The sequence below is a fragment of the Oryctolagus cuniculus genome, chromosome 14 (assembly GCF_964237555.1).
Source record: "Oryctolagus cuniculus chromosome 14, mOryCun1.1, whole genome shotgun sequence".
NCBI classification, from domain to species: Eukaryota; Metazoa; Chordata; class Mammalia; order Lagomorpha; family Leporidae; genus Oryctolagus; species Oryctolagus cuniculus.
Window position 1 is genome coordinate 75,491,555 of NC_091445.1, and position 26,694 is coordinate 75,518,248.

Here is a 26,694-nt window from a genome sequence, read left to right on the forward strand (position 1 = left end):
TGTTCTGTTTGCCAACACTCACTCTGAGGGAAGCCAGCTGCCATGTATTGACATGTGACAAGGAACCAAAGCAGCAGCCCAGAGCCAGCAGGGAACCCAGAGCTCTGCCTCTCCCCTCAGTCCTCAGGATCTGCATCCTCCACATGTTCAGGCGACTGCCCCAGGGCTGCCCTTTATGGAGGGGTGAGGGAACCCCCCATGGTGAGACCTTGTGCCCCTGGTGTGGTAGAACCAGAAGGCGGCCAGAGAATGCCGGCCACCTTCTTGCCTCAGCCCCATTCTACAGATGCGAATGTCAAGACCAAGAAAGGTGCAATGTCTTCTTGAGGCCAAGAGATTTGCTTGCCAAGTGCAGGGTCAAAACCCAGCTGTCAGACCAGCCTGTTTCTCTTGTTGACTGTCGCATGTCTCAGGCCTGGCAGAGGCCCCAGACGCAGAAACGTGTTGAAGGAATGAGTGAGCGCGCCCATCTGGGTGTTCTTCCACTTGCAACCGGGACATGGAAAACCGTGCACGTGGGTGGGCCCCTTCCTTGTAATTGGCTGTGTGTCAGAGCTGATTGCCTCGTCATCTCTCTTTCCCCTTTGCTCTACTCCCGCATCTAAACAGTTCCTTTTTTTTTTTTTTTTTTTTTTTTTTACCAAGATTCTAGGTCACAAGAGTGAATGTCATTGTGAATTTATTGCAAAATCTTAGGTCATTATTATTTGTACTTTAGCTTTAAGAGGAAGCTGTGTTCCAGGCCTGTTACAGCATCGCCTGGCCTGCAATGCAGTGGGTAGGGGACCTCCTAGAGGTGAAAGGTGGAGACTGTGGCATGCCCCGGGAGAGGTAGAGGGGAAGGAAGCAGCTGCCATTGCTCTGAGCTGACCCTGGGCTGTGAGCCTCTCCCCGTAGCTTGGCTGCCCACAGTGGTGCCGTCCGTGTAGCACACACAGTAGGTACCTGGTAAAGCGTGGTGGGCTTGCTGAACGACTGGCAGAGCAGCGAAATCACCTGAGTAGCTGACATTGCAGGTGGCCACTGCAGTGCCCCAGTCTTCCCCCCTGGGCATGAACCAGGCCACCAAGGACAGTGGTGCTTTCTGAGCCAACTGGAGCCAGCTCTCCTACCTGCCTTTCTGGGTTCCAGTGCTGAGCACATGAGGAGCCCCGGTGGGGCTGTAGTGCACACATGGGCATCCAGGTGCCTTGCCAGCATCCACCTGTCTAGTTAGCCAATAGGGGCCGCAGACCTCCGCCGAGAGCAGACAGCCCGCCCCAAAGCTGAGGCTTCACCATCTCCAAGCTGAAGACGTTTGCTTTCTCCACATCCATTATCAACAGCAGAAGCTAGGGTGGATTTAGAGTCACAGTGTGGCTTTTTTTTTTTTTTTTTTACTTATTTGACAGGTAGAGTTAGACAGAGAGAGAGAAAGAGAGAAAGAGAGAAAGGTCTTCCTTCCGTTGGTTTACCCCCCAAATGGCCACTAAGGCCGGCACTGCACCAATCTGAAGCCAGGAGCCAGATGCTTCCTCCTGGTCTCCCACGCAGGTGCAGGTGCCCAAGCACTTGGGCCATCCTCCACTGCCTTCCCGGGCCACGGCAGAGAGCTGGACTGGAAAAGGAGCAGCCAGGATTAGAACCCGGTGTCCATGTGGGATGCCAACATCATAGGCAGAGGACTTAGCCAAGTGAGCCATGGCGCTGGCCCCATGGTGTGGCTTTTAAAAGCTGTTCCTGGATTGAGGTTTTTCAATTGTACCTTCCTCAAAAAAAATGCATACATATGGGAGGGTACTTTCTTTTCTTTTTTTTTTTTTTTTTTTTTTTGGAAAGGCAGAGTGGACAGTGAGAGAGAGAGAGAGAGAAAGGTCTTCCTTTTCTGTTGGTTCACCCCACAATGGCCGCTGCGGCTGGTGCACCGCACTGATCCGAAGCCAGGAGCCAGGTGCTTCCTCCTGGTCTCCCATGCGAGTGCAGGGCCCAAGCACTTGGGCCATCCTCCACTGTACTCCCGGGCCATAGCAGAGAGCTGGCCTGGAAGAGGGGCAACTGGGAAAGAATCCGGCACCCCGACCGGGACTAGAACCTGGTGTGCCGGCGCCACAGGCAGAGGATTAGCCTAGTGAGCTGTGGCGCAGGCCAGGAGGGTACTTTCAAAAGTTTAAAATATAGGCTGGCATTGTGGTGTAGTGGGTAAAGCCACCCCCTATGTTGGGTGCCAGTTTGTGTTCCATCTGCTCCACTTCCTATCCAGCTCCCTGCTAATGGCCTAGAAAAGCAGCACAAGATGGCCCAAGTGCTTGGGCCTCTGCCACCCACAGGTAAGACCTGAATGAAGCTCCTGGCTCTTGGCTTCGGACTGGCCCAGGTCTAGTCATTGGGGAGTGAACCAGTGGCTGGAAGATCTCACTCTTGTCTCCTATTATCTCTCTCTCTAATTCTGCCTTTCAAATAAATAAATATATCTTTATAAAAAATTAATGGGCTGGCACTGAGGCTCACTAGGCTAATCTTCCGCCTGCGGCGCCAGCACCCCGGGTTCTAGTCCCGGTTGGGGCGCCGGATTCTGTCCCGGTTGCCCCTCTTCCAGGCCAGCTCTCTGCTATGGCCCAGGAAGGCAGTGGAGGATGGCCCAAGTGCTTGGGCCCTGCACCCCATGGGAGACCAGAAGAAGCACCTGGCTCCTGGCTTCGGATCAGCGCGGTGTGCTGGCCTCAGCGGCCATTGGAGGGTGAACCAACGGAAAAGGAAGACCTTTCTCTCTCTCACTGTCCACTCTGCCTGTCCAAAAAAAAAAAAAAAAAAAAAAAAAAAAAAAAATCATGGAAAATGAACATCATGAGGAAGCTCTGTATGAATTTAAAATTTTTTGCATCAAAATAAAACCCTGGAGGCCGGCGCTCTGGCACAGTGGGTTAATGCCCTGGCCTGAAGTGCCGGCATCCCATATCAGCTGCTCCACTTCCAATCCAGCTTTCTGCTGTGGCCTGGGAAAGCAGTACAAGATGGCCCAAGTCCTTGGGGCCCTGCACCCATGTGGGAGACTTGGAAGAAACCCCTGGCTCCTAGCTTCGGATCGGCGCAGCTCTGCCGGTTGCAGCCAATTGGGGAGTGAACCAGTGGATAGAAGACCTCTCTCTCTCTCCCCCTCTGCCTCTCCTCTTTCTGTGTAACTCTGACTTTAAAATAAATAAATAAATATTTTTTAAAAAATAAAACTATGAATTCCATTTTCTACTTTTTTTTAAGATTTATATATTTGAAAGGCAGAGAGAGAGACATCCTTCATCTGCTAGTTTGTTCCCCAAAAGGCCTCAACAGCCAGATCTGGGTCAGGCCTAAGCTAAGAGCAAGGAACTCCATCCTAGTGAACCATATAGGTAGCAGGGGCCCAAGTACTTGGACCATCTCCCACTGCCTTCCCAGTCACATTAGCAAAAAGTTAGATCGGAAATGAAGCAGCCAGTTTTGGCCCTCTGACATGGCTGGTGTCACAGTTGGTGGCATAATCTACTGCACCACAATGCTCACTCCTTCCACAAACTTTTTAAGTACACTTCTACATATATTCTATATGTAACATTATATATATAGTCTACTATTTTTATTTAAAAATATTCCCATAAAAATCAAACAAGAAAAAATTCTATTTTAGGTTGTTTCTTTTTCCAGTCTCTCCAAACACTTGGATGCATGCTAAGCTGATGAGTTCATGAGTTGGATGCAGTACATGTTTTGAATTTCTATAAAACCTTTGGGAGGCTACCTCGGATAAAACAGGTTTTTCTTCCTGTGATATATTTGAGAAGGAAGGAAAAACAGGAGGCGTGTGCCCCTAAATAGGTAAGATAATGTGGTTTTAGCAGTTCAGACAAATTAATGTTTATTGGCATTTTACTGGATTCAGGGCCCTGAGTAGTGCCTTGGAGAGTCAAGCAGTGAGAAATCCCCATAGATAAGGATTTATGCCATGGGTACCTATGATCAATTATATGCACAATAGGTAAAGTGCACACACAAGAGAGTGCATGTAGAAAAAGCCTGATGATTTACGGGAATGCATTCTAGAGTGACAAAAGGCCATTTGGATGCAATGAGGGGCTTAAAGAATGAGTGAGAGGTAAAACCCAGAAGACAACGAGTGTAGGCATTGAGAGATAAAAAGGTGAGGCCAGGAATGAAATGAATGGCAGGGGCAAAGAAAGAATGACCTTTCTCCAAACAGGATGTACAGAACCCTATCTACCATATAACTATTCATATCCTCTCTTGCTCTTGCTCGCTCCCTCTCTCCAGGCTCCCGGGAGACAAGCTATTGTAGAAACAGTGCACACAGCTGACAGGGAGTGAGGAGAATGATTATATAATTATTATAATACATGATATAATAAATATATATTTTTATATCTACATATTTTTCTGTATAATGAATATTTATAATTAATATTATATAATTAGGCCCTCTGACCTAATTCTTTTCTCACCTTAAAATCTCTGTCTTTACTTTCCCTAAGTGGTTTTCCGTGTCCTTGGCTCCTTAATGAAAATGATAGATGTCGAGGTGAGAGAAGGCAAGAGAGGGTATCTAAGGGCTGCATTGTTGTCCTCAGTCCATCCACAGATCCAGCTCTGCTCGGAATGGCAACGTGAAGCCTTGGTCAGACTCCTCTGAGAGGCTGTCTGACCTTCTGGAGGGTGCACTTCTTGGCCATTCGTCTGCAGCAGTATCCTTCCTGTTTTCCCCTAGCCTTTACGTTATCTATGTTACTGCCGAGTCCCATTATTTCCTCTCTCTCCACCACCAGCTTATTTTAGCTGCTTATTCTTGCCTGACTGTTGCCGTTTTACAAACTTCCCACATATGTCCCCTTTGGCATTTTTCCAGCTGTTTTTCTTCTTAACTCCTGTTTTGTACAGAGTTCATAAAGATGCATATTTGTTACATAGACAGAACCCACTCCCACAGGCACGTGTCTCAGAAAGCATCTCAAGGCCCCAGGCATCAAGTCCCACCCTGTAACCTGGCCAGCAAAGCTCAGTTAAGACTTGCCCTTCTAGGCTGGTGCCGTGGTTCACTAGGCTAATCCTCCACCTGCGGCGCTGGTACCCCGGGTTCTAGTCCCGGTTGGGGCACCGGATTCTGTCCCGGTTGCTCCTCTTCCAGGCCAGCTCTCTGCTGTGGCCGGGAGTGCAGTGGAGGATGGCCCAAGTGCTTGGGCCCTGCACCCGCATGGGAGACCAGGACAAGCACCTGGCTCCTGGCTTTGGATCGGCTCAGTGCGCCGGCCATAGTAGCCATTTGGGGGGTGAACCAACAGAAGGAAGACCTTTCTCTCTCTCTCTCTCTCTCTCACTATCCACTCTGCCTGTTCCAAAAAAAAAAAAAAAAAAAAAGAATTGCCCGTCTGATCAGAGATTCTATTTAAAGCAATTGGAACAGCATCCTGAGAATGGCCTCCAGCTTCCCTTTCCTTCTCGTTTGTCCAGCGAGGTAATGGTCATCCTTGTTGTTATTGCAGTCTGTTTGCTTATGCGTTCATTGAACAATTGTTTACATCTTCCGTGTGTCTTGTATTGGAGATATGAGTGAGATAGCTTGGTCCAGGATATAAGTAAGACTGAAAAGGACAGGAGAGGAGGGGAAGAAAGGGGAAAAAAGGAAGGAAGGGAGGGACAGAGGGACGGAAGGAGGGAAGGATGAAGGGAGGGTTACATAGTTCCTAGACTCAATGATCTCATAGTCTAGAGCAGAAGATGATGTTATTCAAATAGTTAGTGCAGCTACAAAATTACTGCTAGGCTCACTACTACGCAGAGAACACTCATTATGCTTTGTTGTAGGGAGCAGCCCTGATGTGCAGGGGTCACACTGATGTGTCTGGGGACTGGAGGAAGAGGGGGCTGGCTGTGCTGAGGCCGGTGGTGGGAGAGCAGCCCAGGCACAGCACATGGCGCTTGCACAGGCCTTGAGGTGAGAAGAGGCAGGATTAGTTGTTCTAGGAGCTGGAAGACCAATGTGATTGTGTGGGAAGAAGGAGATAAGCCAGGGTGGAGAGGTGTGGTAAGTGATAAGGCTGTGTCAAAAATGGTCGGGCTCCACCAGACAAGGTTCCGTTTCACGGGGAACTCTATGGGTTTCTAGCCTAACTCAGAGAACTATGGGCCGACAGCCAAGCACTAACTGGATGCTGAGGAGAATGGATTGGGTTGGGGAAAGAACAAGGAAGAGCCAGGGGAGTGGGCAGGATAGGGGAGGGGGGAGGATGATGTAAGTTTGGGTGGTGGCATCAGAGTTGGCAAAAAGTAGGTTTGAGAAATATCTAGGACATAAAATATTTTTTTAATATTTTATTTATTTATTTGAGAGGTAGAGTTACAGACAGTGAGAGGGAGAGACAGAGAAAGGTCTTCCGTCTGTTGGTTCACTTTCCAAATGGCAGCAATGGCGGGAGCTGCACCAATCCGAAGCCAGGAGCCAGGTGTTTCTTCCCAGTTTCCCATGCGGGTGCAGGGACCCAAGAACCTGGGCCATCTTCCACTGCTTTCCCAGGCCATTGCAGAGAGCTGGGTTGGAAGAGGAGCAGCTGGGACTAGAACCGGCACCCATATGGTACTCCGGTGCTGCAGGCAGAGGATTAACCTACTATGCCATGGCGCAAGCCCCTGGGACATAAAAATATGAGAATTTGGTGACAGCATTGATATAGGTGATGAAGAAGAATGCTCGGTCAAGAATTGCTATTATCTTTCTGCTTGGGTCACTCAGTATTTGCATGGAGTCACTCACTCAGCTCTTTGCCCCAGAGTAGTGAGTGAAGCTGTTTTGGAAGAGTCTTTCCCCTCACCAGCACCCACCCCAGGAGTATCAGGGCGCAGGGGTGTTCTGGAGGAGCACTGTATCACAGGGCCAGGGAAATTCATGATGGCGTTTCCAGAGTGTGCTAAAGGACAGGGCCCTTGAACTCCTGGAACAAGGGAGGCTCCGTTCAGCTAGAGATCAAGTCTTCCAGGCAAGAGACCTCCTGAAACACACGGTCCTGGGCTACTAACTGCACACGTGTCATGTACCATGCAGGGCCCACTCACTGCTGTCCTTTACTCAGTCCGCTGGCCACAGAAGGAGCCCAAGGCCAGGTCTCAAGGTGAATGCCAACAAACCCCCTGCTCCTCTTTCCTCAGAGCCCTCCTACCTAAGCCTGCGTAAGCCTAAACACAAATGCCTCATCCTAAACACTGACTAGGGCAAGAGTACTTGACTCCCTCTCTGCTGGTGAAAAACACAGAGAGGCCAGTTACAGGTTGTTGCGGGAGCACAGGTGATCCCTTTACAAACCTGGACACGTCCCCCTTCTGACCTTGTGAACTCTAAAAATGTGACATCTACATCCTTTTTCAGACAACAGAACGCGATTCCCTTCATGGGGCCTCTCGCCTACAAATATGATCCATCTGCTTTAAAGCCCCATCTTTGTGGCAAGAGGTGGAAGAAGAAATGCTTCAAGTCACTCTCGAATGGCTGCCCTCTCTTTCTCTCTGCCTCCCTTTCTGCAGTTCAAATCAAAACCCATCAGCTTCATCAACAAAGCCTTCTGCTGCACCTGCTACGCTGCCAGTGAAATTCAGATTTGGGAAGACCTCCAGCTATCTCCCAAAATCAAGTCTCCCCCTGTGCCTAGCCTCATGACCAGACTACATTTCCCAGATTCCCTTGTAGTTGTGGGTGGCTCTAGGATTAAGTTCTCGCCAGTCGATGTGAGCTCCACTTCCAGGCCAGATCCTCCAAATCCTCTCACTGCTGGCTGGCCGGGAAGTTGATGCTGCAGCTGGCTTTGGAATCTCCTTGGTGAAGATGGCAGAGCAGCCGTCAGCCTAGGTCCCTGGGTGGCTGAGGATAGCTGCTTCGGTGGTTACATGAGAAGGAAATAACTTCTTTATGCCGCTGTGTTTCTGAAACCTAATCACTGCCATTAGTACTTTAAAGAGTAAAGCACTGCTATGTGTATTTTATGCAGCTCATCGGATATTTCTGTACCGTAATGCCCATGGATTATGTGGCTCTCTATCAGCCCCTCGTGCCTCATTTAACTGTACTACTTAAGCGAGTTAACAGACTAGTAACTCGAGGTAGCTCTCCCACTAAGCTTTCAGCTTCTTAGAGAAAGACTGTACTATACTTCATTCTTGCCCAATCCATAGTCTCTAGCATAATGCTTGACACATAGGGAATTCCAGTAGATAAACGCTGAATGAATGTTATTGCTTAGGAAACACTGTGTGGTGGGCTTGCCTCTGTTCTCACGTAACCGTCCAGCATGTGGGGATGATGGACCTGTTCTTTCTCGTGATGCTTTCTTTGCTTGGAGGCTGACACATAGGGAAGAGGAAGACTAATGGCACAGCCCAGTTAAAACTGTGTCTACTGCTACAATTTGGACAGCCTCCTTATGTAATGTTTAGTCTTTTGAGATAATGACTCTTATTTATACCCACTCAAATTCCTCCAAGATGGTGTCTGGTATGTGAAAGGAAAAGCACTGGAGTGAAAGGGTCCCAACCCCATTTGCCGTCCTCCTACTCCTAGGGAGCTGTGGCTGTGAGAATTTGATCCCCAGGGGGCTGCCGCTGAGTTTGTTCTCGGCTTCATCAGGTTCCTGTGGCTGCTTCCTGTTGACTTGTCAGGGCAGACTTCCTGAGGCACATCGCTCTTCCCTACCCCTTATTTTGTGATCATCTCATCACCAACCTTGGTGGCCCCAAGGATGAGTCTAGGTCGCTCTCTCTTTCTTTCTCTCTCTCCTTCCCTACATGGTTTCCATGCCCCAGAGGAAGCAGGGGGAGACGCAGGAGTACCATCTAGACCCTCTGTCTGGCCGCACTGCTCTCCTAACTCAGATGAGCCGTCCCTTGTTGGCATGGGATCCGTTGTACAAAGCCCTCTAACTGATTTCTAACAGGAACTGAAATTCAAGCCCAGAAAGGGGAATTCAAGACCCACATGTCTGGCAGCTTTCTTTGTCTATCTTTGTCTTTCTGCTTCCCACATTCAACACGAAGTCAAAAGGGATAGATTTCGCCTTCTCCTGGCTCATCAGAGCCTCCTCTACCCAGGAGCCTCTCAGCCTGGCTATCAGAGCAGAAGGCTCTCCGACTCAGAGCTCACTCCTTGGTGCACAGAAACACGCTGCGGGTGTAGTTCTCAGTACGTTAAATGGGAGACAGGGAATTTGAGAAATCCTTTCCCTGTCATAAACATGACTTTCAAGCCCTTTTAGAAAACTCCTATTTTTTTTCATGTCAGATGTTAACAAATCTGAAAATATTGATGAAACTCAAGTGAACAAATCTTTCAAAAAGATGTCATTGTGGACTTATAAAAGAACCCCTAAATAATTAAAGCAGTCCCTGGAATACACATACTTTCAGTTGACCAGAAATTTGTATCCTAGGAAAACAAACAAACAAACTTCTGTTAAACTGACATTTGGGACTTGGAACATCAACTTGTAAAAATAGGATGTGTAGAGAATCAGAGGACCATGATCTCATCTACTGCCATGGTCTTTATCAAGACAGGTTTCTGTTGCTTAATAGTTGGCTCCCTCTCCCACCCCTCCCCCCCACCCCTCCTTAAACTATAGGATATACAGTCCTCTTGGCAAAGAATCCCTATTGGCTCTGATTTCTTCTCAAGTTAGGACAGAGGATTCCGTGCAAACTAAATCAGAACACAGTAGACAAGAATTTGGTAGGTAGTTGCAGTGGTCTCCTGGGCTATCCAGGAGGTCATTAAACTAAAGACAACCTGAATTATCACATGACGTGTTTATCTTTTCTCCTTTCAAAAACAACATTAATCAAGTCTAATTATTCAAGTGAGGCAATCTAACACAGACATCTTTTAAAAAGATAAGGAGATTAAAGCCTCACAAATGTAAATATACTGGGATCTATGATTCACTCTGACATTACAACAATAAAAGCACTTTGTTTTAAAGAAAATTGAAGTACATAATATCAAATCTTCACAGTAACTCAATGAAGTTCTCACATTTACAGTTTCTCTTTGCATGTGAAGAAATTTAGCTTGGGAGTGCTCAAGAAGTTTCATCAAAGTCCACAGATAGGCAGCAAGTAGTGAAGGCAGTCAGGATTTAGGCCCAAGGCTTCCACTTGTTGGGTCTATTTTCATTTCACTACGCAGACCATCAGTCCTTGGGTCTAAATGTTATTCCTCCTGATCTCTATCATCAGGGGTGTGTATGTGTGCGTGTGTGTGTGTGTGTGTAAGAGCATTGTTGGCATGTTAATAGACCAGAGCCCAAATGGATCATGATACTCTACAGACTACCATTACGTAGCAATTGCTTATTAGTAATTTAAATCTTTCTGTAAAGTAATCCCACGCTTACCACACTTACTTTAAGCCATATGCTTTGTGATGATCAGGGTTGCAACCTAATGGGAAAAAAATTGAATTAAATGTTTTTTGTGTTTGTTTTGCTTTGTTTCAGTGCCAGCTTAATACTGGCATTGCTGGGAGGCTTTGCCACAGACATCGACTGTGTCACCTGCATCATTTGTGTGCGCTGTGGACACCTGCCCAGGCTTGTCTTCCCAGGATCTTTGTGAGAAGGTAGGGAATGAGCAACATGGGGCAACATGCAGAGTTCGTCTTCCCACTGAGTTCCCTAGTCTTGTCAAGCCAAACAAATATTGCAGAAAATGCACTTACATGTTAATCAGTTTGTCGGTGTTCTGCTCCTTTTCCTGTGTAACAGTGTGTAAGTTCTTACAAATTTAATTTGGCAGAAATCACAGGCCAATTTTCTGAAAACAAGAAGAGGAAGAGGAGGAGGAGTGAAGAGATCTGTTTCTCTCTTGAAATACTCTGAAAATCTTTGTAGCGTGATATTCTTCAAACACTGGCCTGACCTGCTCATTTTTGCTACAGAGTCAAGGCAGCCCCCATCTACTCCTATCCTTTCCTTTGTCTTCTGATTTTACTTTTCCTGGACAGAACATCCATTAGTCCCTGCTGGTGCATGTAACCCAAGCAATACTTCATCACTTTATTAATTTAAAACATTACTACTGGCTTACATCTTCATTGTGTGAAGCGTAATTTAGTTCTAGAATTGATCAAATAAAGGCACCTCCATTTAACCGGCCCCACGTGAAAGTGCATTAATGGACTTGTGCTTTCTCTGAGCAGAGCCATTTCTGCCCTGTTCCTACATGCGCTCTGAGATCCTCTCGCCAGCTGAAATTTCCTAGCAGTGCTCCAATAGACTCTTCACTATCAGCATTGCTTCTTAGGAGTCTTTAGCCAAAGCTTGAAATATGTCAGAAAAACTTACTTTTTATTTTATACACCAGCACAGATGAACTTCAACAACCAGGATTCCCATTTACCACAAAAGCCTGGCAGTTAATATGAAGCAGGCTGAGTATAGGAGGTTGGATGCCAAGGTATTTGAAAAAGAAAAATCAGGTTAGTCGTAAAATAGTTGTCAAGCCAAGCAGGTGAGCTGGTCTCTCACATATCTCTCTGACTTGAATTTTTGTGAGGCCTGGCGTATGCATTCACTATAAAAACAATGGGTGATTATGAAGATAGAGCTTAATTTTCTAAGGGGATGGGGACCTCCGTATGCTAACAGGTTTTGGGCAAGGAAGGTGGGTCATTAGCGATCATAAGGTTCTGGGGGTCCCAAGGAGGGGGCAAGGAGGGGCACCATAGAGGGCTGCGGAGTTGTTTCAGTTCTTCCTAAGCTGAGCCCTGTTTCCTGTCTTTACTCTTTGTTCCCATTATTGGTTTTCTCTACAAAGCAAAATGTCCACAACCCCTGTACTTGCCACATCTGTATATAGGACTTGGGAGAACATTTCCAAAACAATGAAGAAACTCTACTTCTCCTCTGGAACGTGTTTATTTTATTATTTTTTTTAAAGTATCTTACTGAATGAAGATGAAGAAAGCTTATCTCCAGCAACTCAGCCCCTTTTTACTCAAAGAGGCATACAAGTTAAAGATACCCCACTCCCACCCACTGCCGATGCCAGCACCTTTTGGCCAGACTGGCACTTCCTAGGGGCATGTCTTTCATCACCATCACAAATTTCGATGTGAGCTGGCAGGCACCGGCTATTAGAGTATCTAAGTGAATCTAAAGAATATTCAGTTACAAGGTGGAATTCATAAGGCGCATTGGTGTTATTCTTGCTTTCAAAGCAGACTATAGGATCAAAGATCTAGATCATAGCTTTCCTAACTCGTGGCCATGAGAGGAACTTGATCACTGCACTCCACACTAGGAATCAGGTGTAGAGAAATGAAAATTATTATCCCTCAGAATGGAATCTTGGAGAAGAAAAATATACATCATCATTTCACAGGGAAGGAACTATATCTGGGTTACAGTGCTTTAGCCTAATGGGGAGGGGGAGTTTCAATGTTTTTCAATGCTGTTATATATTATGTATTAAGTCAAATTACTCTCTCATCATTACATTTGCTATCCAGGGAGTGGAATCATTAATGGTTCAGGGATTTTGAAAATCTATTATCTGGAGCAACATGAGATTCAAATGCTTGGTCACATGGAGCAGGCTTTAGAAACAAGAATTTATGCAAATGTGTGACTCCTCATCTTAAAACTCTTAAATTGACACTTGCAGAAATTTACCTAGAAATGTATTCAGACTTCACACACCTAAAATTAGAAGCTCCACGCTTGCATAGGAAGCACCATCTGCCTCATCGAGTACCTTATTGGTTGGAAATTGAGTCATTTCCAAATTACTATTAAAATTGGATACAAATAATAGAATGAATAACAACAATCCAATTTTTTTAATTTGCCAATTATTCTATCTCACGTCCTATAAAATGAATAAAATATATATACTACCTATCTTACAGAATTGGCATGAACTAAAATAAAATATTATATTTGAAAATATTTGCGTGAGAAAATGAATGTTATCATAGTACTGGTAATACAAACAACCATTTAGCTACTTCTGTCTACACTCTGCAACATTCAAGAAATACAGAATGAAATAATACATAGCTCCCTGCCTTTAAGGAGGTCACCATCTGGTGGTAAGGATAAATCAACTCTAAATAGCTAATTAGTGTATAATATAATTAATATTATAATAAAGCTGTGTACAAGATACTGTGGAAGTTACCAGAATCAGACACTAGAAACCTAATATGGGTTCAGGAACTGGGCATTTGGCATGAAAACCTAGCCAACCATATGCTCAGGGCTTTCAGCTGGCTCCTAACTTTCTTGCCCAGATTCACCTGGGAAGACAAGATTAGCTGCATGAATTTTAAACACATTAACTTTGAGGATAGTTATGACTTCTTGATAAACTGATCCCTTTACCATTGGTCCTTTTCATCACTGATAATATGCTTTGCCACTTTGAAATACTTACTCCAGCTTTCTGTTGATTTGTGTTAGCAAATCATTTCACTTTTCACCAATCTATGTCTTTACATTAAAAGAGGGTGTGTGTATGTGTGGGGGGGTGCAGCCCATAGTTGGATCTTGCTTTTTAATAGAATCTGTTAATCTCTATTTTTTAATTGCAAAGTTCAGATCATTTACAATCAATGCTATTATTGATGTGGCTGAACTTAAATCCATCACCTTGCTGTTTGTTTTCTCTGTGTCTCATCAAGTCCTATTTGTATTTTCCTCTTTTTCTATCTTCTGTCAGATTGGATATTTTTAGTAGTTTCGCTTTATCTTATTTTTGATGTATTAGTTAAAATACTTCACTGTGGTTACTTTTTAGGTCTTTTATTACATATTTTTGCTATGCATTATACCCACATATAATGAGAACCTAACAAAATTATATTTTCATTTCTCCCCTCCTAGCCTTTATACCACGAGAGCCATATGTTTTCTTTCTTTATATGTTAGAAGGGTTAATGGGCTGTTAGGAAAAATCCCCCATGGGAATAAAGAACCAAGTGTTTCTATGAAACCTGACATCAGCTGATTAGACAAAAAAGACATTGCCCCAAGAAAATGAAAAGACCGGCAGGGAATACAATGGGTGCCATATCTGTAGGTGACCCTATGAGAAACTAGGTTCTGGCTTCACACCAGAACACAGCACAAAGCAGCATGTCTCAAGTGCCTAGCAACTGATCAGCAAGGCATAACCTACCTCAGCTGGTCAGGTCAACAATATTTCTCAACTTTCACATCTCCCAAGTGGTTGACATGGTAATGTTTGTTAACTGGTCAGGAACCATAACCGCTACACAAGAGGCATAGACAAAAACAAAGCAGATCCCTGACATATTGGAACTAAGTGGAAGAATTGATCAGCTAGTGCAGTCCCTGTATTAGCCCCCAGTACCCAGACCTTGGTGGACCCTTCCCTTTGGCACCCCTCCTGGCAAGCAGGAGACTTCATTTCTCCATAAACTCTACTTTCACGTGCTTTGCTCACCTCCCTTTATCGTCCGCATCGTGATTCTTCCGTTGCCCTGACACAAAGAACAGATTCTGCACTCCTGTAACAATGTGAGCCCCACAGTGTGCTATTATTAAAGTAAAAATAAAGTTCCCTTGGGACTGGCACCATGGCACAGTAGGTTAATCCTCTGCCTGCGACACCAGCATCCCATATGGGCACCAGTTCTAGTCTCGGCTGCTCCTCTTCCTATCCAGCTCTCTGCTGTGGCCTGGAAGACCAGTAGAAGATGGTCCAATCACTTGGGCCCTTGCAGCCATGTGGGAGACCTGGAAGAAGCTGCTGGCTCCTGGCTTCAGATTGGCTCAGCTCCAGCCATTGTGGCCATTTGAGGAGTGAACCAACAGAAGGAAGACCTTTCTCTCTGTCTCTCATTGTCTGTAACTCTACCTCTCAAATAAATAAAAATCTTAAAAAAAAAAAAAGGAAAAGAAAAAGAAAGCTCCCTAATGCAGGTTTATTATTTTTGTCTTGAAAAGTAGGTAATCTCTCTAAGGGATTTAAATAATTAGAAAACAGTGTTAGAGTTACCTATGTAGTGATCATTTTTGGTGCTCTTCATTCCTTTAGGTAGATCTAGGTTTCCATCTGGTATCATAAAGACTTTCAAATTTCTTGTAGTACAGGTCTGCTGATGATGAATTCTTCCAGCCTTTTATGTCTGTGAAAGGTTTTTTTTTTTTTTTTTTTGACAGGCAGAGTGGACAGTGAGAGAGAGAGACAGAGAGAAAGGTCTTCCTTTGCCGTTGGTTCACCCTCCAATGGCCGCCGCGGCCGGCGCGCTGCGGCCGGTGCACCGCGCTGATCCGATGGCAGGAGCCAGGAGCCAGGTGCTTTTCCTGGTCTCCCATGGGGTGCAGGGCCCAAGCACCTGGGCCATCCTCCACTGCACTCCCTAGCCACAGCAGAGGGCTGGCCTGGAAGAGGGGCAACCGGGACAGAATCCGGCGCCCCGACCGGGACTAGAACCCGGTGTGCCGGCGCCGCAAGGTGGAGGATTAGCCTAGTGAGCCACGGCACCAGCCTCTAGATTTTCAATTTGAGTACTCCACAGATCTTTTATGTTTTTATTTAACATGTTTAACCTTTCTTCTAGGTTCTTGAACATAGGGAACACTCATATACTAACAATTTCAATGTCTGTCTATTGATTTTATCACATATAACACATGGGCTAGTTTTTAATTGATAAATTTTCCTCATTATGGGTCATATTTTCTTGTTTCTTTCCATGCCTAGTAATTTTTAGCTAAATGCCAGACATTGTGAATTTTGCTATATGGAGTATTGGATGTTTATTATTTGTATAAATATCCTTGAGCTTTCTTCTGGATGTAGTTATTAGGAGCAATCTTTAAAATTTATTTACTTATGTATGTGATAAGCAGAGAGACACACATACAAACAAGAGAGCATCCGTCATCTAGTTCACTCTCCCAGAATGCCACAAGAACCAGGGCTGAGGTAGGCCAATGCTAGGAGCCAGGAGCTCAATCCAAGTCTCCTAGGTGGGTGGCAGGAATCCAGTCACTTGAGCTGCAACCACTGCCTTCCAGGGTCTGCATTAGCAAGAAGCTGGAGCCAGGAGCTGGGGCTAGAAATTGAACCTACGTACTCCGACGTGGATGCAGATGTCCTAATTGGTGTTTTAACTGCTAAGTCAATCATTTGCCCCAGAAACAAATATAACTTTCAGGTCTTACTTTTAATTATTTGGGAACTCAACCAGGGCTGCATTTAGCTTAGGATCAACTTTTCTCCACTACTGAGGCAACATGCTTCCTGGTACTCTAATTCTACATGAATTCTGAGGTTTTCCACTCAGACTGTTGGGGACAGTCACTTTTATCAGGGCTTTATGGAATCTAAGGATTATTCACTCTAGTCCTTTCAGGTGTTTCTTTCTTTAGTCTACAGTAGTTTCCTCACATGAACACACTGAGTGATATTTAACTGAACACCTCAGTGGGGATATTTCTCAACTTATTAGGATAGCTGGGCTCTGCCTATGCTGCAGCCTGAAGTTTCTATATGCAGTAAAGAGTTTCTTGGGCAGCTATCAGGCTCATCTCATTTGTTCCCCATCTCTCAGTGACTATTGCCCTTTGTTGTCTCAAGTGCCATTGTTTCATATATGTTGTTCATATTTTTAGCTATCTCAGGTAGGAGGACAAATCTAGTTCTTGTTATTCTGTTTTGATCAGAAACATATAATTTTACAATTATTCCAGTAGAAATAGTCATGGTGTCAGGCCTTGTCTGGGAATTAGAAGGTGAAAACTTAAATGTTTTATATCAACCAAAGAACATAGAACAGCAAAGGCCAAGAAAGCTAACCTTCCTTGTCATTCCCTAAGTTCGTCCCCTGAGCAGCTGGGTGTCATTAAGCGGTCTAAATAAACAACTGGCTTTGTGATTTCCTATCAGCTCTGAATTGAGGTGTGTCATGTTGTAGAGGATGATCGTTCTAGTCCTGGTAAGATGGTTGGGAACATCTGCTGTCCCTCTGTGGCTGCTATTGTCTCAAGATTTGTGTGCCTCCAACGCTTATATGTTGAAACCTAAGCACCACTATTATGGTATTAAGAGGTAGGACTTTAGGAGGTGACCAGGTCATGCTGGTAGAGTCCCTATGAATAGGAGGAGTCCAGAGGAAGCCCTTTTTGCCTGCTCCAGCATTTGAGGAAACAGAAAAAGCACCGTTTGTGAACCAGAGACCAAGTCCTCACTGGAAGGTCAATTGTGGATTTCTGAACCTCTACACTGTACGAAATACGTTTTTGTTGTTTATAATCTGTCCAGTCCATGGTGTTTTGTTCTAACAGCCTGAATGGACTAAAGAAAGTGCCCAGGAAAGTCAAAGGGGAGGAAGTCCCAGCTGGGACTGTGTTCCAGCGATGCCGTCTCCATACTTGCCTGGACAGGGATGAAGCCATGTTGACCACTTGGACTAACCAGGTTCTAAAAGTTCTCTCTCTCTCTCGGTTTCTTTCCTTCTCTGTTATTATGCCTTTCAAATAATTAAATCTTATGAAATAAGTTTTTAATTTTCCTACTTTTAGTATAGAAACAACCTCTACCAACTTTCTTAACCACAAAGGCATTCTAAATTCTAATTCATATTTAATTAGCACATTGCAAATAGAGCATTTCTATGAAAAGTATTTTAAGCATATTGGATGCAACAAAGTATAGTTTCAGAATGTTCTTAATCATATAGGAAAGGATAAGGCAGAATTCTAAGAAATCAACAATGTGCTTTTATGATTATCCCTTGTAGTCATTATCCCAAGAATTTAATTTCTTTCTGCTTTTGTGTGTGTTGGCACTTGAGATAATCTCCAAAGTCCCTTCAAGCTCCAACATTCTATTTTTGCCAGACATTTGCTGGTCTAATCAACTTATGTGGAGCTGAAATAAAAAGAGGTAAAGTTTAAGAGAATCTGAGTAGTATAAAGAACACAGGGTTTGTGAATCATAATATTTGAGTCACGGATGCATACATCTGACTGTATACCCTTGGGGAGAAATCACTTTGCCCTCTGTAGGTTTCATTACTATTACTATTTCGGGTATGAATAAACCATCAGTCCAGACTCACTTACGTTGTGAGAATAAAGTAACATGAAAGCCCTTTTGAAACATAAGCCACAACTATAATTCCTAAAGTCACAAAAGAAATTACTAAAAGAAACTCAGAAGAGCTTTTATATCTATCAAGGATTCTAACTACTAGAAACACCCCAAAACATGAACATTCTAACCAGACTGGTTTTATAATCATGAAAGAGTAATAACTTGTAGATAATCTGCCACATTATGTGGCCTGTCATATGATTTCAGTGATGTCACTTTGGGCAAATATCATGGCAGATGATCACAATGACATCATTTGCAGTATTACTGATAATGATTGTGGGATGATAATTCATAATTTATATGTCAGCCTGCTTATAAAGTATTGAATGGCCACAGTCCAACTGTATGCCACACAATGAAACATTTTTGTTGTCTATTTTCAGTGTCTGAAGATTTCAGGAGAATGGTCCTCAGAGACCCCTGACCAACTGGCATTTTCTAGTCTTTGCCAAGCTATCCTCACTTTCCCATCACTTTATCTGTGACTTGTAAAGATTTCAAAGGAAAAAACTCCGTAATTTCCAACTAAGCAACAGATCATGAAGTGCATTTCCCATGTGCCTCTTTCCATTCCCATTCTCGTGACCAGAGTGAATCTGTCAGCAATGAAAGATGTGGGAAATATCTCATGGAGTTGTAATGATTGGTCCAAAGAAGAAACTGTGAAAACCACAGATAGATTTTTTTTTAATATTTATGTTTATTTTATTTGAAAGTCAGAGTTAAGTTAGAGAGGCAGAGACAGAAAGACAGGGGTCTTCCATCCACTGGTTCACTCTCTAGATGGCCACAATGGCCAGGGCTGAGCCAGGCTGAAGCCAGGAGCCAGGAGCTTTATCCATGTCTCCCATGTGGGTGTAGGATCCCAAGCACTTGGGCCATCCTCCACTGCTTTCCCAGGTGCATTAGCAGGGAGCTGGATTGGAAGTGGAGCAGCCGGGACTCAAATAAGCACCTATATGGGAAGCCAGCATCACAGGCGGCAGCTTGATCCACTACGCCCCAACGCTGGCCCTGCATAGCTTGATTGCCTCTTCTTTACCCTGTTGGTGAGAGAGGAATTTTGCGGTACATTTATGGGGATGGCCAAATACATGACACCTGACCCTGTACAGATGCGATTGACAGCAATTTATGGTTGAGGGGGAGTAGGGTGGAGGATACTGCACCACAGAGATTAGAATGGGAGTTGTGTTTGGGAAGAAAGAACAAGTAGAGGCTATGGAGGGCAGGCTTGGTAGTAACAAGAGGGTGGAGAATGTGATTACCTTCTTTGAAGCAGTCTGTGGGCTTGCAAGAACTGAATTCTGCTACTCAGCAGTAAGCAGGCACTGTGCTTAATCCCTGTGATTGCCAGGGCTGCTTACCTGGGGGACTTTATTTATGGAATCAGAGTAGACAGGACAATACCATGAAGCCATTAGAGGCCCTCCAACATTGAGATCTCAAGGTAGCATATAATTTTAATTTTAAGCATTACATTATTTTATGGTTTGGATAATAGTTTTGAGTGTCCCCCTCAAAGGCCCATGTATTGGAAATTGATTTCCAAAGTGTTATGTTAATCATTAATGGATTAAGGGTGGAGTCTTATCTAATTATGGTGTCTAGGAGGTAGGACCACTGGGAAGTCTTCAGACCACTGGGGTGTGCCCTCAGAAGGTGGTTCGCACAGGACCGTTGGTTATACAAGCGGAACCTAGGCTGGCTCTTCTCTCTCTGCTTCCTGGCTCGTCATGTGATTCTTCCCCTGCACGAATTCTGCCAGCCCCTGCCCTCAGCAAATGTCAGACTAATGAGGCCATCAGATCTTGGACTGTGAGCCTCCAAAACTCTAAGCTGAAATACCGCTTCCTTCATAAGTACCTCTTCGCAGGTATTTTAGTTAAAATAACAAGAAGCTGACTAATGCACACCACAGTAGAGATTTCTCTAAACACACTTACCAGCTCAGACCAGGAGACTCATCTGCTGGAACTCGCAGGCTATGCCTGTAACCCACCACTTTGACCACTACCCTGAAGACACACAATGAAGAAAAGTCCTTTCAAAACTGGAGGCCGAGTTGTGAATGCTGAAAGCATTGCTGGGACAGTTCCCAGCCTGCCTCCCTTGTTCAGAAACTGCAGAAAGACGAGGGCCTTCACTGGCAGCTGGCGGCCCGTGGCTGCCCTGTCTCCAGGCTAGGGTTCCTGTGACTATTCAGAAACATGACTGGGACTCCCCTTCAGCTCCCCTCAGCGTGGGCTGGCACGGCTACATGTACCGAAAAAAGGAAACAGAGTCAATTGCCCTTGTCAGTCACTGTAACTGTCACTTAGAAAAACAGAAGCCCAGTGATCACTCATACTGAAAATACAAAGTCTACGATTAGATAAGCAGCTGCAGCTGTTTATGGAAAACAATCTTGAGGGGATGTAATGAGCACGGTCATAATGAGAGATACGCACCAAAACAGATACATGTTAGGCTGTATTGTAGTATAATTGCTATTGTAATGTCTGCTGTATTTACACACTCTGGATTAATTTAAAACAATGTGATTAAAAACATTTTTTCTCTGTTTTTGTATGCTGCAATATTGGTTTTTTAAAAAAGATTTATTTATTTATCTGATGGAGTTACACAGAGAGAAAGGGAGAGGCAGAGAGAAAGAGAGAGAGAGAAAGAGAGATCTTCCATCCACTGGTTCACTCTCAAACTGGCCACAATGGCCAGAGATGCACCAATGCAAAGCCAGAAGTCAGGAGCTTCCTCTGGGTTCTCTATGCAGGTGCAAGGGCCCAAGGATTTGGGCCATCCTCCACTGCTTTCCCCAGCCATAGCAGAGAGCTGGACTGGAAGTGGAGCAGCCAGGACTCGGACCGGTGACCATATGGGATGCCAGCACTGCAGGCGGTGGCTCCACCCACTACGCCACAGCGTCAGCCCCTATTGTTTTTCTTAAAAGTTTGAAATGTTAAATGATGACATTTCAAATATACAGCCAAATGTCAAAACTAGTAACAGACACTCATGTCTCAGCCTCCCATATTAACAGATGTTGACATTTTACTTTATCTGCTCCAGAATCAATTTTCCTTCCTTATAGAAACAAGAAGCATTCATTGTGAATAGAACACCCACTCTCCATCCCAGCCTCCATCCCCAGAGGACCACCACCAGCCTGGAGTTAGCATGTTTCCTTTCATGTACTTGTTTAAACTCTTCTTTTACTATATAGACTTATCCATAAATGACATAGACTATTGCTTTATATGTCTTAAATAGTCATATAAATATTAAAGGTCAGAGGTTGCATTTCCTTTTGCAACTAAATTTTCATGTTTTGAGTTTTACCTATGTCAGTACATGTAGATCTAGATTGTTCATTTTAACTCTCTGTAGTATATAATTACATGAATCAACCACAGTTTATTTACTTACTGGCTTACTGAGGATTTTTTTTTTTTAAGTAGCAGAAAATAAAAATAATCTGAGCTGCAAGGATTCTGAGCATGTCTCCTAGGGCCTGCATGTCAGAGCCTCTGTGGGCAAGAGATGTGCAGGTGGCATTGCTCAGCTGGGGGAATGTGCTCGCTTGCAGTATTAGTAGGCGTCGAAAAGTTGTTCTGCAAAGTGAGTCTGCCAACTGATAGCCCCATCATCCCTGTGTGGCCTCCTGTTCGTCCACATCCTCATCAGTGTGGTTTTGTGTCACGTTATTTATTAGTTTGTGTGTTAATTCACTGCTTTTGCATGTTTTGAAAGATCTCTTAACACTAACATAATTGATTTTAATCTATGAGTAAAGATTTTCCTCTATACTTGGGTAATCTCTCATTACTTGTAAAGTTAGCCTTTTGGGAATAATTCAGTTTCTACACATGAGCTTGTGTACAAAATTCACTCTCTCATGGACAAAAAGAAGAAAGAAGATAAACAAACAAACAAGTAAATAAAAATAGTAGTCCCATATTTTGGAAAAACTGATCTAATAGCAACCTAATGAACAGAGACTTCCTTAGCCAAGCCTTCTTTTCTCTTTCTCTGTATGTTCTCACTTACTTGGGGATAAGCATTACATTGTACCCTGCCCAAAGAATTTATAAACTGGAAGCATGAAAAAGGACTGGAATGGTAGGAATTGCTATGTGGATCAGCACAGCCTTGGAAGAAGGGGTTGGGCAGAAAGGGGCTGAATAAATCTCAACCGAATTCCACCAAAATATGGCTTTTCATTGGAATTATTTTATGATTTTGAAGATAATGACAAAAAGCACTGATTCCTTCCATTCTTTAAAACAAATTCTGTATCAATATTGTACAACCCATCAGTTAGCCTCACTCAGTTGTACCAGTCAGCTCTGATCTTTGAACCTCCTTTTGCACTGTTAGTTTTTCAGCTAAAAAAGCAAAGCTGTGTGTGTTGGGCCCCAGTATGTATTGGACCACTAGGTTGCGGGCTGCTTCAGCCTCCTTTGCTTGTGAGACAGAGGGAAGAATGTCTCTTTGAATGGCCCATGGATGGCCATGATGCTATCGTTTGGTCCACGGTGACCCCAACCTCCTGTGTGTGTGTCCCAGCTGGCCATATGACTCGGGGCATATTCAATGCCTCTCTTACTTGTTTTTCTCCTGAGGCTAATTTATAATTTTTTGAATTTTTAGTTATTTGTTTTTATTGTATTTGGAAGTTAGAGGGGGAGGAAAAAAGGAGAGAGAGAGAGAGAAATAGAAAGGAGAAGGAGATCTTCCACCAGCTGGTTTATTCCTCAAATGATGCCCACAACAGCCAGGGCTGGGCCAGGCTGCAACCAGGAGCCTGGAACTCCATCTAAATCTCCCATATGGGTGGCAAGGACTCAAGTACTTGGACCATCACCTGCTGCCTCCCAGGGTGCACATTTGTACTCAAATCTGTCACTCCAATACGGGATGTGGGCATCCCAAGTATTGAGTTAAGCCACTGTGCCAAATGCCTGCCCTTATAAATTAATTTTCTAATATAATGATTTCTATATTTGTAAAGTAAAATGACAACCCTGCCTATCAGAGACATATTTTTTCATATAATAAATGAAAAAAATTAAAACCTTGATCAGATGTGAAGGATAAAACACAAAGCATTAGCTCTGTTTTTGATAGATGAAAAGACATGCGTTTCCTAAGATTTATTTCATTTACTTGAAAGGCAGAGTTACAGACAGACAGAGAAACAGAGACAGAGAGAGAGATCTGCTGATTCATTCCCCAAATGGCTACAATGTAGACTGAAATCAGGAGCCTGGAGCTTCATCCAGGTCTCCCACATGTGTGGCAGGGGCCCAAGTATTTGAGAGAAAAAAAGAACCAATTGCTTGAGTCTCACTGCTGCCTCCCAGGACCTGTAGGAGCAGGAAGCTGGAGTCAGGAGCCGGAGCTGGGAATCAAACCCAGGCACTCCAATGTGGGACACAGGTGACTTAACTGGTGTTTTAGCTGCTGTACTAAATGCTCACCCCATCTTCAGGCTTTTAAAAAAATTTTATGATTGTATTATTTATTTGAAAGGCAGAGTTAGAAGGAGAGAGAGAGAGAGAGAGAGAGAGAGAGAGAGATCTTCTATCTGCTGGTTCATTCCTCAAATGGCCACAAAGACCCTGGCTGGGCCAGGCCAAAGCCAGGAGCCCAGAACTCCATCTGAGTCTCCCACATGGGTGGAAGGGGCCCAAGCACTTGGGGCATCTTCCGCTGCTTTCTAAGGCACATTAACAGGGAGCTGAATCAGATGTGAAGCAGCTTCCACTAGAACCAGTGCTCATATGAGATGCCAGCATCACAGGTGGTGGCTTAACCAGCTGTACCATGATGACAGCCCCCCCCCAAATTTTTTATTTATTTGAGAGAGAGAGAGATCAATCTTCCATTCACTGGTTTACTCCCCTCAAATGCCTACAACAGCCAGAGTTAGGACAGGCCAAAGACAGGAGTCCAGATCTCCATCTAAGTCTCCTGTGTGGGTAGCAGGCACACAACTAGAGTGCTTACCACTGCTTCCCAAGGTCTGCATTAGCAGGAAGCTGGAATTAGAGCAGAGCTGTACTCAACCAGGCACTCCAGATGGGGGATGCAGGGTACAAGTGGCTTCCTGACAGCTACACCAAACACCCGCCCCATCTACCCCTATCTGAAATGTAACTTCTCCCTTCCCGCCGACTCCTGCTGCATTTTTACACATCCACATCTCTCCTCCTGAACTGAACAACAAAGACTTTGAGTAGCTCCCCCTCCCTCCGGCTACGTACGCTTCTCCCTCACCCTTCACACACACACTTCTTTCTTTGAATCTAATTTTAACATCTTATTGTCGCATACTCTGAACACATCAGTATTATTTAAATGTTTTCAGTGAGTGTACGTTACATTTATATCACTAAAAAGATGATAGTTTCTGTTATGCATTGAATAGAGTCTCCCAAAATAGATACATTCAAGCCCTAACCCCCATCACCTCAGAATGTGATGTATTTGATTATCCTATTTGGAGATAGGGAAATGAAGTTAACACCAAGACATTAGGGGCTCTGATCTGTTGTCTTTACAAGCATGAGAAATTCAGATACACACACACACACACACACACACACACACACACGCGGAAATGTCACGAAGATCAAGGTAGAGATTGCAACGATGTTTCCATGACCCACAGTTCAGCCAGCCGGTCACCAGAGGTGAAGGGGTGGGCATAGAAGAGATGCCTCCCTCCCAGCCCTCAGCAGGCGCCGACCCCACTGACAACCTCTGACTCCCAGCCCCCAACCCCCAGGACTGTTAGTAAGCCACCCAGTTTTCAGCCTTGTTAGATCAGCCGGCGAACACGCATGTGGTCTCTGTGTCTCCATTATTACATTTTGATGATGGAGTCGCTCACCTGCCTCTCTCACTGCCTCACCTCCGTTCACTCATTGTCTCCTTGACAACTGACGGCTCTGCCCACCACGCTGCTGCACCTGTGTCACCAAAGCCACCAGCGGCCTTCTGGTTGCCAGTCCCAGCAGAACAGCTGCTGTCTGTGTCAGCCTCTGCGGCACTTGACCTACTCTCTCCCTTCTTCCTAAAGCACTCGGGTTCCCCAAACACCTGACTGCTCTCCTGGGCTTTTCTCCTACTTCTCTGGTTTTTCCTTAGTACCCTTTGGACTTCCCCTTCTTTTCCTCATTCCTCCGATGGAGAAGCCCCTCGGGGTTCTATCCAGAATCCTCTGACCTAGCCATGTCAGAGCCTCCTCCTGAGGAATCATGCTCATTCCCGTGGGCTTCAAGCATCCTGGGGAGTGGGAGTCTCTAAGTCAGCCCATTCCTCTGCATTGCAGGCTCCACCATCACCAGAGAGCATTGGTTGGAAAGAAAAAAGAAACCCACTCATGCTAGTGCAAGGGACAGGAAGTTTATTTGGGGGAACCAGGATTCCCTAACAGGTTTACGCAACAAGCATCACAAAGCTCACGACAGAGGAGCTGGGGGCTAGAGAGCCCCTTGGTCTTCCCGCAGATTCCCAGAGAGAGGCACCTGGTGACTTCCCCTTGGTCCTCTCTGCTTGCCCTAAAGTAGAGCTCAAGCTCCGTGACCTGGCTGAAAGTTTATACAGGATCTGGCCTCTGCCTTCCTCCCCACCTCCACCTCCTGGCTCCAGGGCAACCACCCTACCTTCCTTCAGTCTTCCTGGCCTCAGGGCCCTGTGTCTGACTTCTTCCACCTGGAAACAAGCCACTTCCCTTTGCACTTGGCTCATTCAAACTTGCAGTCATCTCAGCTCAGATGCCACTTCTTCTAGAAGTTTCCCCTGCTGTCCCCTCCTCCAGGCTAAGTTTGTTATTCTGCCCTTGGAATCCTCAGCTTCCAGTGCCTCCCTGTATCATGATCCACGCTATTTATCATTTCTAGTTATGCTTCTGGACTCCTCGCTGAGCTGAAAATATCTTCAGGACATGGGGAAGTTTTTAAAGGCATTATTAAACCTCACAGCAACTCTCTCAAGCTGGTCTAGGCAAGTGCCAGCCTCAGGACTATGGATAATTCTTTCTTGGAGAATCTTCGTTGTGCACTGTGAGATGTTCAGACGCCCTTAGCCTCTCTCCATTAGATGCCAGCTGCACTCCCCCTCCCTCAGTCATTACAACTTAAAAATCTTCCCTGGTATTGTCAGGGGTCCCTTGGGAACCATTGGTTTAGGTTAATGAGGAGTTTGTTGTCAGGATGCTGGTGACAAAAGACTAGAAGCCAGCAGCTGGCGTAACACAGGGGAGCCAGAAGGTGCCCTTTCTGTGTCCCCTAGAACTGCATGCGGGGACTGAAACAGCCCCACCCTTTAGGTATCCACAAGTGTGGGTTTTGTGGCGTATGAAGAGCAAGGTGCCAACAACAGGAGCTGACACCGAAGATTAAATAGGAGGCCTTGGAAGCTACACAGTAGAGACCGTAACCTGTTGGCTGCACACAGGAGGTGACACGGTGATATTTGCTTGTGTACAAATAGAGGCAATGGAGGGGGCAGAGTCTGGACCCTATATCAGATGCTTGCCCAGGAGGCTGTTGCAAGCTG

At 44.9% G+C, this 26,694-nt stretch overlaps 1 protein-coding gene across 5 annotated transcripts in view; it reads left to right on the forward strand.

Moving 5' to 3' along the window:
• SNX18 (sorting nexin 18) overlaps positions 1 to 26,694 on the forward strand; it is a 303,319-nt gene that overhangs the window by 189,857 nt on the left and 86,768 nt on the right. For 4 of the 5 annotated variants that reach the window (XR_011382044.1, XR_011382047.1, XR_011382045.1 and 1 more), the window contains exon 3: positions 10,497 to 10,618. The gene's annotated coding sequence lies outside the window, so the exon portion shown is untranslated. Of the gene's footprint in view, positions 1 to 5,826; positions 5,957 to 10,496; positions 10,619 to 26,694 lie in introns of all 5 variants that reach the window. The other variant, XR_011382043.1, reaches the window with a different exon arrangement.